We start from the raw sequence: 14,477 nt of genomic DNA on the forward strand, positions 1-14,477 counted from the left end.
GTTGTCCCCAGGATGTGATCTCATCCTGATCAACGAGCATTATACAGTACCGTGTCTCCAATAGGCAGAATACATAGGTCCAGGAACCAAGAGGAAGACCCATTCACCATCACTCCAGTGACCTCCTTGGGGAGTTGGTGCTTCCAGCCCCAACAACTTGCGGCTTTGTGGATCTAGAGGCCCTGGTTCCCGAATGGAGAATGCTTCTACCAGGAGGAGGTACAGTAGAAGTTCCAGTATGCTTCAAGCCATGGATGCTGCCTGGTCACCTCAGTCTCCTCATGCCAAGAGACTAGCAGACAGAAAAAGATCGCCACATTGGCCAAGGTGATCGACCCTAATCATCAGGATGCCGTGCTACACCCTGGGAGTAATGAAGAATATCTTTGGCACTCACATGATCTGCTGGGGTGTCTCCTGATACCCCCTCTCCCAATCACAAAGGTAAATGGAAAAGTGCAGCAGCGTTAGGTCATGGTGACCCACTGCTCAGATCCCTTAGGGATGAGGGTCACAACACCAGGTGAGCCACTTGGAACAGTGGAGGGGCCAGCCAGGGATGAAGGGACTCTAGAATGGGTAGTACAGGAGGGAGATGATGAGTATTGGTTGTGGCCAGGAGTGGAGACAGGGAGAGGTATGGCTGGTTAACCCCATGAACCTTCCATAAGTTTCCCAAGGAAACAGACCAACTATGGTTCTATAGAAACTGTTCCCAGATGGAGTAGATTTGAACAGCACAAGAGGTGGCTTCTAGTGGATACTATGAGGTGGCATCCAGATCCCCCCTCTTTAGGACTAAGACATGCATTCCCTCAGCATCAATGAGTGTTGCCTGTTGATGACTCACAGCTCTGCCCCTCTCTGGACAATGTTGTCAGCTAAAGGGAGCTTCCTCGGTTCATTTCTGCACCCCCTTGCTGGGGGCAGCCCACATCCAAAGACTGGTCAGGGCTACAAACCCCTGGCCAATGCTTCAATTTGAGAATCTTTATCCAAGAAAATCATCTCAAAATTAACTCATTCAAAACGAAACTCTTAGAGTCCTCTCTAAACCTGTTCCCTTGCCCCATTTCAGGAAATGCCAATTCCATGCTTCCCGTTTGGAAGTTTTCCTTGACTCCTCTTTTTCAGGTTCCTCAGACATCTTAATATATCAGCCAATCTTGTTGGCTTTACCTTCATATCCCCACTTTGACCACTTCTCAGCATCACTCATTGCTAATCCTCTGGTCCACATCCGTATAAATTGTCTCCTAACTGGCCTCCCGCTCTGTGCTTGCCTCTTCCGATCTATTCCATGCAAGCAGCCAAAGTGATACTATTAAGAGCTAGGTCAGATCATGACACTCCTCTAACAAATTCTTTTAGAGGCTTCTCATCACACTTGGACTACACGCTAGAGTCTTTACAACAACCTACAAAGCTCTACATGATCTGGCCCTGTGCCGCCTGTCTAAATTCATCTCCTGCCACACTGCTCCAGACTCTGGCTTCCATTCTGTTCCTCAAGCTCACTGAGAAGCCTCCTGCTACAGGGTCTTTTTTTTTTTTTTTTAAGATTTATTTATTTATTTGAGAGAGAGAGAGTGAGCATGAGCGGGAGGGGCAGAGGGAGAAGGAGAGAGAATCCCAAGCAGGTTCCGCGCCAAGCGCAAAGCCGATGTGGGATGACACTGAGACCACAACCTGAGCAAAACCAAGAGTCATTCACTTAACCAACTGTACCACCCAGGCGCCCTGTACCTGCCTTTCATTCTGCCTGGAATGCTATTCCCCCAGGTAGCCACGTGGCTCCATCCCTCACTTCCTTTGGGTCTCTGCTCCAATATCATCTTATCAAAGACGTGTTTCCTGATCATCTTCTATGTAATAGACACTCCACTCTCACCTTATCACTTATACCGGCTCTCTCTACCCACCTTGCTTAACACTTATCACCTCACATAATCTTTTCGTTTCTTGTCTATTTTCCTCCACAGAAGGTAAGCGGAATGAGGACAGGGACTTCGTCTTTTTGTTTGTTGTACTGTATCTCCAGTTCCTATAACAGGGCTTGGCATGTGGTAAATACTCAAAAAAATATTTGTTGGATGAACCAATAAAGTTTCAGGCACTTTATAATATAGACTTTCACACTACCCTGCCTCCACTCCAAAACAGCTACACCCTGAGGCGCAGATACACTGAGACCACCACAGAAATACCCATAGTCATGTGCAACACACACCCTCACTGACCCCGTGAATATCTCAGGGGGAAAATGTCTCTTCAATTGTGAATTTACTGCCCTGACCATTTCAATTGCAATGGGACTCAAAGATTCAGGAAAAAGGAAGAGACCCACCCCTGTAGGAATAGCTTATAGCCTGACACCAGAGCCAACATACCCATTAGGCACAGTGCTGAGGGCCCATGATACTTTTAGGCCCCCCCCAGAATATTATAATGTTAATTTCTGTTAGAGGAAAAATGAGTATAATAATAATGAATATATGATAATAAGCCCAGTTTGGATTATATCCCTCTTTATACCAATGTAGTCATAAAATAGAATTTTTAACATTTTTTATGGAAGAAGCAACTGAGGAAGGCAAAAGGGACACATGAGAATCATAATGTGGCCCTGCCTGACACAGCTCACCTTTAAGGCTCTGGGGACTATCAAGGGCCAGCAGCACAGGGAGAAGGAGGGGAACAGATGTTCAGCATGCTTTCCCATTTATTTGTCACCCCAACCTAGCATTTTAGTCCCATGGTATAAAGGGAAACTGAAGCCCTGAAAATTTAAATGATTTTGCCAGGGCCATCTGGAGAGTAAATGGCCATGCTAGGATTTGAGCCTAGGCTGTTGAGACCAAGCCACAGGTTAACTTACAGCACTGCAGCTGACAAATAGTGCCCGCAAAGCCGTGCGTACAGGGATGCAGTTAGACACTTTCCTCCAATCTGTCCCTGCCTGCCAAAGGCTGCCCCACACTGGGTGCTGCCCCCTGAGTCACCCCAGCTCCACCCTGCTCTTTGTGAGTCTGAATTTCGCTCATCGACTTCATCCCCAATGCCAAGCCCCTGCCCCATCCCGAGCTCCCGATCTTAATCTCGAAACTTGGGAGAAATAGAGTCAAGTTGTAATGACCCACCCTATGAATAGGCAGGTCGGGCTGACCTCTCCTGCATGTCAGTCCTTCCAGAGAACAGTAACTTGGTCCTGAAGGAGATGAGAACAGCCTGAGAGGGACTCATCCTTATCCCAGCACAGGCTGGGTGCCAAGTCCTGCCTCCTTGTGCCCATGAAAAGGTCTTCAAAGACTCTGAGGGTGTCTTCTGTCTGCATCTAATCCTCCTCAGCACACACTTGGGAATAAGTGAGCTCATTCCTGAGGGCCAAGCAAAAGTTCTCTAAGGGATCCCCCCTGTCAATCTCTCCTCCATCTCTAACCCTATTTGGTGAACTCTCAAATAAGAGTGACTGGGTAGTATTCAACATCCAGGAGGAGAGCTAGAAAGTGTAGCATAGACTTGGGAACAGAGGGGCCCAGTTGAATTCCAGCTATGGATAAATAATTTAACCTCTCCAGATGTAACTAAAACTTGCTAAACACTAAGAGTGAACAAAAGATTCATCACATGCTTAATACAGAAGCTGGAATAGAGTTGTGCCAATAAATGATAGTAATCTTTTATGCCTGCTATGTCTTCCACTCTAATGTGCCTGGTTTTGTGTTTGTCATATTCCTGGGTTTCTCATTAATTCATTACACATTTATTGGACACTTGCTATATGTCAATCAATATGTAGGCATTGGAGACAAAACATTGAACAGAAGAAATCTTTGCCTTTGAGAATCTCTTGTTCTAGTGGGGACTGCGGAGAAGAGAACAGTCAACTCCAATACAGTGTGACCATTGCCCAGCTTTGAATCTCAGTCAATGGTGTTGCCATCAGGAACCAAAAACTCAGCTGGCAGGGAAGCAATTAGCCTTCAAAACTTAAGTAGTACAGGGGCACCTGGGTGGCTCAGTCGTTAAGCGTCTGCCTTCGGCTCTGGTCATGATCCCAGGGTCCTGGGATCGAGTCCCACGTCGGGCTCCCTGCTCAGCGGGGAGCCTGCTTCTCCCTCTCCCTCCCACTCACCCTGCTTGTGTTCCTGCTCTCACTATCTCTATGTCTGTCAAATAAATAAATAAAATCTTTAAAAAAAATCTAAGTAGTACATAGATAAGAAACCAAATCATTAGTAATCCAGATGGACCAGGATGGATAACAACAAGACCCTGAAACTTGCATTTGGCCATTTTATAAAATAGGCAGTGTAAACCTAGCTGTTCCTGACTGTTCCTCCTAAGAGAGAACCTCCTATTAGGGTTCTGGGGATTTTGCCCTAGGAGTTTTCTACATTGATAATAGATTATTTTTATCAGGGCTGACTTTAGGAGGAAGTGGAGTAGGTTGCCATCCACGTGCATGTTCTGAGAGAAACGAGGGGGTGCCTCAGCCACATACCAAAATGCCTCCTTACATCACCATTCCTGGAAGTCCATCATTAGAGTCCATCCTTAGGGATGATTTTAGCGCTCAGAGTCTTCTTTTAAAGGCACGTGGTCCAGAGAGAGATGAGCCTTTGCTCTCGTTGCTTCTTTGCATAGGTTGCTCTTTTCCACATATTCAAATCCTATCTGTCATTCAGTCCCAGAACAATTCCTCAGTGGTTTTTTTTTTTTTTAAGATTTTATTTATTTATTTGAGAGAGAGAATGAGGGAGAGAGAGAGAGTACATGAGAGGGGGTAAGGTCAGAGGGAGAAGCAGACTCCCTGCTGAGCAGGGAGCCCGATGCGGGACTCGATCCCGGGACTCCAGGATCATGACCTGAGCTGAAGGCAGTCACTTAACCAACTGAGCCACCCAGGCGCCCCTCCTCAGTGGTTTTGTTCCAGCCTTGCCTGCCCTTGTCTTTGGGCTTGAGTTGCTGGTACAAGTCTTTGATCTAGCAGGTATGGCCTGGTGCATCTTCTTGGTTGGATTCTGTGTGTGTGTGTGTGTGTACACTCTTCCTAATTAGTGTCTATCCATTGTCAATTAATGTATCTACTGCTGCATTACAAACCACACCAAAACTTAGTGACTTAAATGATTATTACTCACAACTCTACAATATGGGCTGGGATCAGTTGGGTGGTTCTTTTGCCAGTTGGCTCAATGTCTCTCATGCTGCTGCAATCATCTGGAGGCTCAGTTGTGATGGGAGATCCAAGAAGTCTTCATCCGCATGTCTGATACCTCAGCGGAGGAGATTGGAACCACTGGGGGCTGGCTGGCCCTTCTCTCCATATGGTGCCTCATCCTCTGAGGCCTCTCCACATGGTCTCCTCTCTAGCAGGTTATCCTGGGCTTCCTTACAGCATGGCAGCTAAATTCTAAAAGGGAGCATTTCAAGAAGTAGAGCTCCAATATGCAAGTATTTATCTACTTGCTTCATGTGTGTTAGTATCTCATTGGCTGAGGAAGCCACCCACCCAACCCAAGAGTCAATGTGGGAAAGGACTTCAAAAGGGTAATACTAGTGGGACATGTCGTTTTTTGGTGTGCTACCGATATCCACAGTTTATAAATACTTAGAGTAGAGATCGCATCTTTTTTTTTTTGTAAATAATAATCTAAGCATATTGGTAGGTGCTAAATGGATATTTGTTGACTGGCAAGAGTCGAATATAGTGACAGCCAGCAAAGCTCTAAAGGATGGGCCTTGTAGACAAGAGCTGGAGGTTGCTCCCTGAGGAAAGCAGAAGTCTGAAAGGAAGGTAATTGAACACCAAATACAAATTGGTGGATTTTAGTGAATTTAACTAATGTCTTCTCCATTGATTTCAAGACCAGAAAAATGTAAGCAATAATTATCATAAGAAGCCAAAGGATACTCAGTTCAGCACTACATTAAGCCTCGTGGAGGATACAGAAGAAAACAGGGCCTTTGATGCCACTGAAGAAACAAGAAGCAAAAACAGGAAAACTTAAATATTATAAGACCTAATAATGTCCCTAAGAGTGTATAACACATAAGAGGCACTCAAGAAATGTTCTGGAAAGAAAGAACAGGATGTGGTCAGGAGAGAAAGCTAGGGTAGTCCAGGGTTTGGCAAACTACAACCCACAGGCCAAATCTGGCCCTCCATCTGTTTTTGTAAATAAAATTTTATTGGAACACATCTGTGGCCTTTTTTTTTTCTTTTTTTACATATTATCCATGATTGCCTTTGCATTATAACAGCAGAATTAAGTACTTCCAACAAAGACTGTAAGGCCTGGAAAGCCTAAAATATGTACTAGCTGGCCCTTTACAGAAGTTTGCCAACGCACAGATGAGTCTAATGACTCAGTGAATACTTCCTAGACTCAGTAAAACTGGTACAGCTTTCCTCGATGGAGGAGAAGGTAGGTAAGCGCTAGGTTAGATGGAAGATGAAATACTTTGTGCTCAAAATAGCTCTGGTCCCAGTGAAAAATGTTTTTTGGGACCCTCCGCGAGGCAGGATTTGTGTTGATATGCAATAATCTTGGGCCCTAGGCCCCTAATTTCACTAGTGGTCCAGGTAATCCCTTCTGGCTTTCTCCCCTTCTCATCACCCTCTTTTGCACATCCACCTCTACATTTTTGACCTGCGATGAGGCAAGTTATCCACATATTGAACTTGGAAGTGAGGGAACCACTGACAAGGTAGATGCACTTTCCATTTGGATATATATCTGGGTTCACAGGAAGAAAGAGAGCACCAAACTCTAAAGAGAAAGGGCTTGGTAACTTACTCCTTATTCCTTCAGCTTACATGGGCCTCAAGAAGTCACCTTGGTCATTCTTCTGTGTCCAGACTGGATTGATGTTAAATCATCTCCTAGATTTAAATCACACTCACACCCAGAGATACAGACATACCCCCACTCACTGTACCCATGCCCACATGCTTAAAAATAGCATAACCTCTCTCCAAGAGCTGACTTATCCATAGGCACAGTAGGCACAGTGCCGAGGGCCCATGATATGTTAGGGACCAACAAAAATGTTTCCATTTTAATTTCTTTTAAAACCAAAAGGAAATATATATACAATATCAATAGATATATAATAAGAATCCCAGGCTCCATGCTGGGCATGGATCCTACTTAAGAAAAATAAATAAATAAAATCTATAATAAGAATCCAGGGGCGCCTGGGTGGCTCAGTCGTTAAGCGTCTGCCTTTGGCTCAGGTCATGATCCCGGGGTCCTGGGACCGAGCCCCACATCAGGCTCCCTGCTCACCAGGAAGACTGCTTCTCCCTCTCTCACTCCCCCTGCTTGTGTTCCCTCTCTCCCTGTCTCTCTCTGTCAAATAAATAAATAAAATCTTTTAAAAAATCTATAAGAATCCAGATTGAATTATGCTAAGCTTTATACCATAAAACATAATTTTAAATATTTTTTGTATGAAGTGAGGAACCCACAAAGGCAAAAGTGCCAAGGGCCAGCAAAACCCAGAATGCAGCCCTGTCTTCCTCAAGGAACATGTCTCAGGGTCCACAAACTTCATGGAGAGAGAATGCTTTGCAAGATCTGAGCAGAGTTCCTTGTGACCATGTCCTTCTTTGGCCCAGTCCTTGGGAGAATTGAACACAGCTGCCTTTGACCTTTGAGTCAGAACGAAAAACAAAAAAAAAAAAAAAACAACTCTCTGGGAAGGAAGCGGAGGCTTGCCGCTAGATGAGAAGAGTGCTGGTGTTGATTCAACTGGCCCCAGGGCCTGGCGAGGCCGGCCTGGCCAGCAATGCCCCCACCACCAGTGCGTCTGCTCCTGGCAGAGCGGGACCCAGCTCAGACCCTTCATCAACAAATATTGCTTCAGGCCCAAGTGTGTTGACTTAAGAAAGCTTCCCCTTTCCCTGGCAATGAGGATTGTTCTAGGGGAGCAGCACTCTGGCTAAGAGTTCTCTGAGGAGTGAGCACAGCCTGGAATTTGCTTTCAAGCTTGGTCAAGCTTTTGGAGCTCTTAAGTGCTCCATCCCTCAGGAGCCAAGAATTCTGTTTGTTGATTAACCAGCTACTTTAATTTTCCTCCACTCCCCCTCCCCACACACCGACCTCCCCACTTCCCTTTGTTTTTGCCTCATAGCGGTCCTTTTTGGAAAAGTGGGGTAACTGAAATTTGCTTTCCTTAGAGTCAGGGCAGCTGATGCTACTCAAAATGCAACTTAAGATTTACCTGGATGGTCTTTGTGACCGGTTGAATTGTGTCCCTCCTGCAAAGACGACGTGTTGAAGCCCTAACTCCTCGTAGCTCAGAACATGACCTTGTTTGGAAACAGGTTCACTGCCGATGAAATCGCGTTAAGATGGGGTCGTACTCATCTGACATGACTGGTTTCCTTATGAAAAGAACACTACTGTGTGAAGAGACAGAGTCACAGAGACAGGAGACAGTCATGGAATACCAAAAGCAGAGAAAGGAGTTATGCTGGAAGAAGCCAAAGAACAGCTGGGGTCACCAGCAGTGGACAAGGCAAGGAAGGACAGTCCCCTAGAGGCTTCAGAGGGAGTATGACCCTGCCAATACCACAATATCAGATGTCTAGCCTCCAGAACTGTGACAGAATAAATTTCTGTTTACCACCAGTTTGTGGTACTTTGTTCTGGCAGCCCTGGGAAACTAATAGAGGCTTCAAAGCAAAAAATCTACACAGCTAGAGCCTCAAGAATCAATGGACTGACCAAGCCCTTGGTCAGTGTAAAAACCTTACTCCGCAAATTCTTCTTTCTCCATTGTCTCATTTTTGCCTCATGAATGCTTGGTGACCCAGAGCAGATTTTATTATCCCTCATTTTACAGATGGCAAAATCTGGAGCTCTGGATGTAAATCATTTACCCCAGGTCATACATTAAGTGTCTCTGTGGCTTTAGAAGAAAACAGTGAGTAATAGAAATTCAAAGTCAGCTCTGCCCTTGACTAGACGCATAGGGCCTTTGGTGAGTTACCTAACCCCGGGGGATCTGAACTTCAGAATTTCGAGTACAGTCATTATATTTGTTTAAAGAGTATTCAAAATTACCTTAAATCCTAAAAAACAGAGAAGACCATACTACCAGAATGAAAGACACATCTTTTAAATTGAATAAATTTAGATGATTTTTTTTAAACTCACTACTTTATCCTTTTTTTACCACCGCCCCCCCAGAAGACAGATAGAAGGATTGGCGTTGGAAACCAGTTCTGAAATCTCTCTAGGCCTCATTTACCTTATCAGAGAGTGTTGGATTTCTCCTTGATTCCCTTCTACCACTTAACATTTTATGATTCTCTGACTCAAGCCCAGATTCTCTTTCTACTAACAAATCTGGAAACAGGAACCCCTAGGTCTGGATGGCGACAGTCAGAATGCCCCGGTCGAATGAATGTCCAGGTTCTGTCCTGAGACCACACTGTATCCTGCTGTTTTCTGAGAGAGAGAGCAACCAAGAGTTGTTTTGGTGGCATCAGGGAAGCTGTGGGAAGAACTGACTTCCTCTTAGTCAGTGACCTTAGTGACCCCTTCATGGGGCGCCTGGGTGGCTCAGATGGTTAAGCGTCTGCCTTCAGCTCAGGTCATGATCCCAGGGTCCTGAGATCAAGCCCCACATCGGGCTCCTGACTCAGCGGGGAGCCTGCTTCTCCCTCTCGTCTCCCCCTGCTCATGCTCTCTCTCTCTCTCTGTATCGCTGAGTCTCAAATGAATAAATAAAATTTTAAAAAAGAAAGAAAGAAGAAAGAAAGAAAGAAAGAAAGAGAGAGAGAGAGAGAGAGAAAGAAAGAAAGAAGGAAGGAAGGAAGGAAGGAAGAAAGAGAGAGAGAGAGAGAGAGAGAGAGAGAAAGAAAGAAAGAAAGAAAGAAAGAAAGAAAGAAAGAAAGAAAGAAAGAAAGAAAGAAAGAAAGAAAGAAAGAAAGAAAGAAAGAAAGAAAGAAAGAAAGAAAGAAAGAAAGAAAGAAAGAAAGAAAGAAAGAAAGAAAAAGAAAGAAAAATATTTGAGGCAAAACAGTTGGGGATTTGACGTGCAAACTGCAGGCTGCTTTCTCCCTGCACCTCTGGCCAGCAAGCTGGTTCAGGCTGGCTTCTCTCTCACCCTGAGCTAGAGAGCTCCTTGGCCCACCAGGCTATCAGTCCGCCTTGCTGCCCTAGGTCACCTGTGTGGAAAAGCCAACCTGGAGAATCCCAGGCTTCCACCACAGGCTGCCACGGGGCTAAGCCTGTAGCTTGAATGTGCCCCACAGCTAAGGTCATCAGTGATAATAATAATCTTTTGCACACTTGTTTTTTTTTTTGCTTTTTTTTAAATTTTTTATCGTTATGTTAATCACCATATATTACATAATTTGTTTTGGTGTAGTGTTCCATGATTCATTGTTTGTTCATAACACCCAGTGCTCCATGCAGAATGTGCCCTCTTTAATACCCATCACCAGGCTAACCCATCCCCCTACCCTCCTCCCCTCTAGAAACCTCAGTTTGTTTTTCAGAGTCCATCATCTCTCCTGGTTCGTCTCCCCCTCTGACTTACTCCCCTTCATTCTTCCTCTCCTGCTATCTTCTTCTTTTTCTTTTTTCTTAAAATATGTTGCGTTATTTGTTTCAGATCTGTGATTTAACAGTCTTACACAATTCACAGCGCTCACCTTGGGAGGGAGGGGGTGGCTGGGTGATAGACATTGGGGAAGATATGTGCACACTTGTTTTTGAAGTATTTTTAAAATCCAGTATCTTCTTAGCATGTATCAGTGCTCATGGAGATCTTCATGAAAGGACCAAAAGGGTAACCTGAAAAGGCGGGTGGTATTTGAGCAGAGAGTAGGGGTGAGAAGGATGGGAGTGGGATGTGGAGCGACTCAAGGACAGTCTGGAGGGCAGAAGGAGACGTGCTTACAGCTGAGAACAGCCCTGCCTGAAGGGGGCACTGAATTCCCACAGGGAGAAGAGGGGATGAGCCTGGAGATTCTGCAGGATTTTGAGGCAGAAAGACTGGGTTAGACCCTAGTTCAGCCACTTACTAGCCTTTTCCCCCATCTCCTGCCCCCTCACTGTGAGGGAAAGCTTTCCAAGGCCAGAAAGGTTAAGTAATCCTGAAAGGTAGGAAAAGGGCGGGAACAGAAGCAGTCTGACAGAGATTCTCTACTAAAAAGTTGTTCAGGGAAACAGTCAAACTAACTCCACCCTCTCAAATCTTTTGACTTGGTTGTTTTGGTCCCTCCTTTTCCCTGAGGGAGAAGCTCCAGCGTAACAAAAATCCAAGGAAATCAACAGGTCTTCAGACAAACTTGACCCCTCGAAGGCCATTTGACCAAACAACCAAGCCAAAGAATAGTCCTTCCCCCACGCTCTCAGGCAGGGTCCACAATAAGGACTGAGGAAATGACCTGTTCTCAGGAAGTGGGTGGACACGTGACCTAAAATTCAGCCCTTCCCTTCTTGGAAGAAATTTATCATCCAAAGAAGGAAAGCAGAAGGCAAAACGAGTGGGAGAAAGAATTGACTGTCCTGCAATATTTTAGAATATAGAGGACAAATTTTTTCTACAAATGGGCACCTGCTCCCTCCAATCTGAGTGGAGAGTCTGAAGCTTTAAAGAGACCTTTCTCTAGGGGTGCCTGGGTGGCTCAGTTGGTTGAGCATCCAACTCTTGGTTTTGGCTCAGGTCATGATCTCAGAGTGATGATCTCAGGGTCTTGAGATCAAGTCCCACATCAAGCCCTGTGTCAGGCTCCACGCCTGCTGGAAATTCTCTCTCTCCCTCTCCCTCTGTCCCTCCACCCCCCTCAAAATAAATAAATAATTTTTTTTTTTTTAAGAGAGACCTTTCTCTAGAAAATACAGCCTCTACTTTTATAATTGTCCCATTTGGAAACCTATAGGAATTTTTGATCATATATGATGTTGATGTGTGTGTGTGTGTTTTTTTAAGATTTTATTTATTTGTTTGACAGAGAGATAGTGAGAGCAGGAACGCAAGCAGGGGGAGTGGGAGAGGGAGAAGCAGGCTCCCTGCTGAGCAGGGAGCCCGATGCGGGGCTTGATCCCAGGACCCTGGGATCATGACCTGAGCCGAAGGCAGACACTTAACCGACTGAGCCACCTAGGTGTCCCCTGTTTATTTCTTTATACCTTTTGTTTGCCCATCATCTCCTGTTGGCAGCTGTTGAGATTCAGACTTGGCAGTGTGTGAGGAGATGAGGCGCACCAATCTAGTCACCAGAGGGAGATTGGGAGCAAACTCCTAATTAAAAGGTTTGCCATGACTTTATTTGAATTTGCATTTTTATTATGAAGTAATATATGTACCCTGTCAACTTTGTATTTTTATTATGAAAGTAACTTAAGTACCCATTGTAGAGTTTAAAATGAATATGGGTTCCAAATAAAATAAAATAAAATAAAATAAAATAAAATAAAATGAATATAGCTTCCTAGTATGGTCTTGTTCTCCTCCCCAGATAGGTCCATAATAATTTGTTCCTTATGCATTCTTATATAAAAAAGCATTTATGTAACAATGAGAGTACATCCTTTCTTAAAAACACACACACGGAATGCCTGGGTGGCTCAGTCGGTTAAGCGTCTGCCTTCGGCTCAGGTCATGATCCCGGGGTCCTGGGATCGAGCCCCACATCAGGCTCCCTGCTCAGCAGGGAGTCTTCTCCCTCCCCCTTTGACCCTCCCTCTGCTCATGCTCTCACTTGCTCTCTCTCCCAAATGAATAAATAAAAAAATCTTTAAAAAGAGGGCTGGCTCTAGGGCCCCACCAGAAGGCACCTTGATGTCTTCTACTCATCAGAGTGGGCAAGAAAACCTCATTGTGGAGGCTGGACAACCCTTTTCCAAAAGACAGGGGCTGTCATAGATGTCATTCAAGGCAGGACTGTGTCTTTCACCTGTGGGTTCTCTGGCAGAGAACCTGGCACACTTTAAGAACTCAATGTGTGTTTGTTGAATGGGTCAGGGTGGGACAGAAGTCCAACTGGGGCAGAAAAGCTAGTAGCAGGTTGTCCACAAGGGCACCGAGTCAAGGTGAAAGAGTTAGAAGTCAGTTGGGGATGGCTCCTATGTGACCATGGGTTTCTGAGGCACTGATGCAGACAGTGCTGTATCAGTGAGGCCCAAAGAGCCAGTGTGGATAGTCAGGTGGGGCAGGAAATCAGCAGACAACAGACAAGGCAGTGCAACGTGGACAGCAAGAGAAGGGGCAGGGGCTGTGTTCAAGCCTGGGCGTGGGTGGAGGTTAAAACAGAGGGACCACATCAGGCACCTGCAGGAGAGGAGCAAGCTCAGCCCCGCCAGCTTCCTGCTCCATGCCCCCAGGTGTTTAGATTGTTCTTCCGTGCTGACAACCAACGCCACCTAGCCACAAGCCCCTGGACCGTGGCCGGTGCCCATGGCCTGGGTGCAGGAGCAGCAGCTGTGAGGGACTCCAACCCAGACGTGAGCTGGGGGCAACACAACACGCAGGGGCCACCGTAGATACAAAGCTAAATATGACACAGTTACCGTCCTTGGGAAGTCACAGTCTAGGGCAACAGTTAGGCACTAATCTAGCATTATGCAAGGAAGTAGATTAGAATAAAAGGGGACTAAATTGAAAGCTCTTTAAAACAAAACAAAAAGGTCTCATTTACTCTTCCCAGTAATCCATGTGGTAGACGGTATTTTCTCCATCTTACAGATGAGAAATGTGAGGCTCAGAGAGGGAGGGTAATTTGCCCAAGGTTACACAGCTGCTAAGTAAGTAGTAGAGCCAAGGTACAACCTCCAATTCTCATAAGCCTACACTTTCAAACTCTGTCCCATAAAAGCAGAAGCTCTTCTGCTGTATTGCGGAGCACAGCACCAAACATATAATTCTTATGCTCCGGTACTTTGCACACATTTCTTTTCTAGCTCTATTTCAGTACTAAGCTCCGGGTAGAATAAGCATATTTCACTCGTGCTAAACAGGACTTGAAACAGGATAGTTACATGCTTCTGCGCTTCCTTTCCTACCACACTGTGAGTTCCTGGAAGACCGGAAGTACAGTAGTTCTACAGTACTGGTCCCCCCCGCCCCCATCTGCCTTTTTGCTTTTCCTCAGTTTCACTTACCCGCAGGCAACTGTGGTCTGGAAGCAGATGATCCTCCCTCTGACATCTCGTCAGAAGGTCAGTGGTGTCCTAACGCTACCTTGCAATGCCTACGTCATTCACCTCATGTCATCTCATCACGTAGGCATTTTATTTCTCATGTCATCACAGGAAGGGTGAGTATGTTACAATAACATAGTTAGAAAGATAGAGGCCACATTCACATAACTTTTAGATACATTGTTATAATTGTTTTATTTTATTATTGGGTAGGTTGTTCATCTCTTATTGTGCCTAATTTATAAACTAAACTTTATCATGGGTGTGTATGTATAGGAAAAAACAGTATATACAGGGTTTGGTACTATC

This window comes from Eumetopias jubatus, unplaced genomic scaffold, assembly GCF_037043125.1.
Source record: "Eumetopias jubatus isolate StellerSeaLion01/CBP00866 unplaced genomic scaffold, mEumJub1_p1.0 scaffold_12, whole genome shotgun sequence".
NCBI lineage: Eukaryota > Metazoa > Chordata > Mammalia > Carnivora > Otariidae > Eumetopias > Eumetopias jubatus.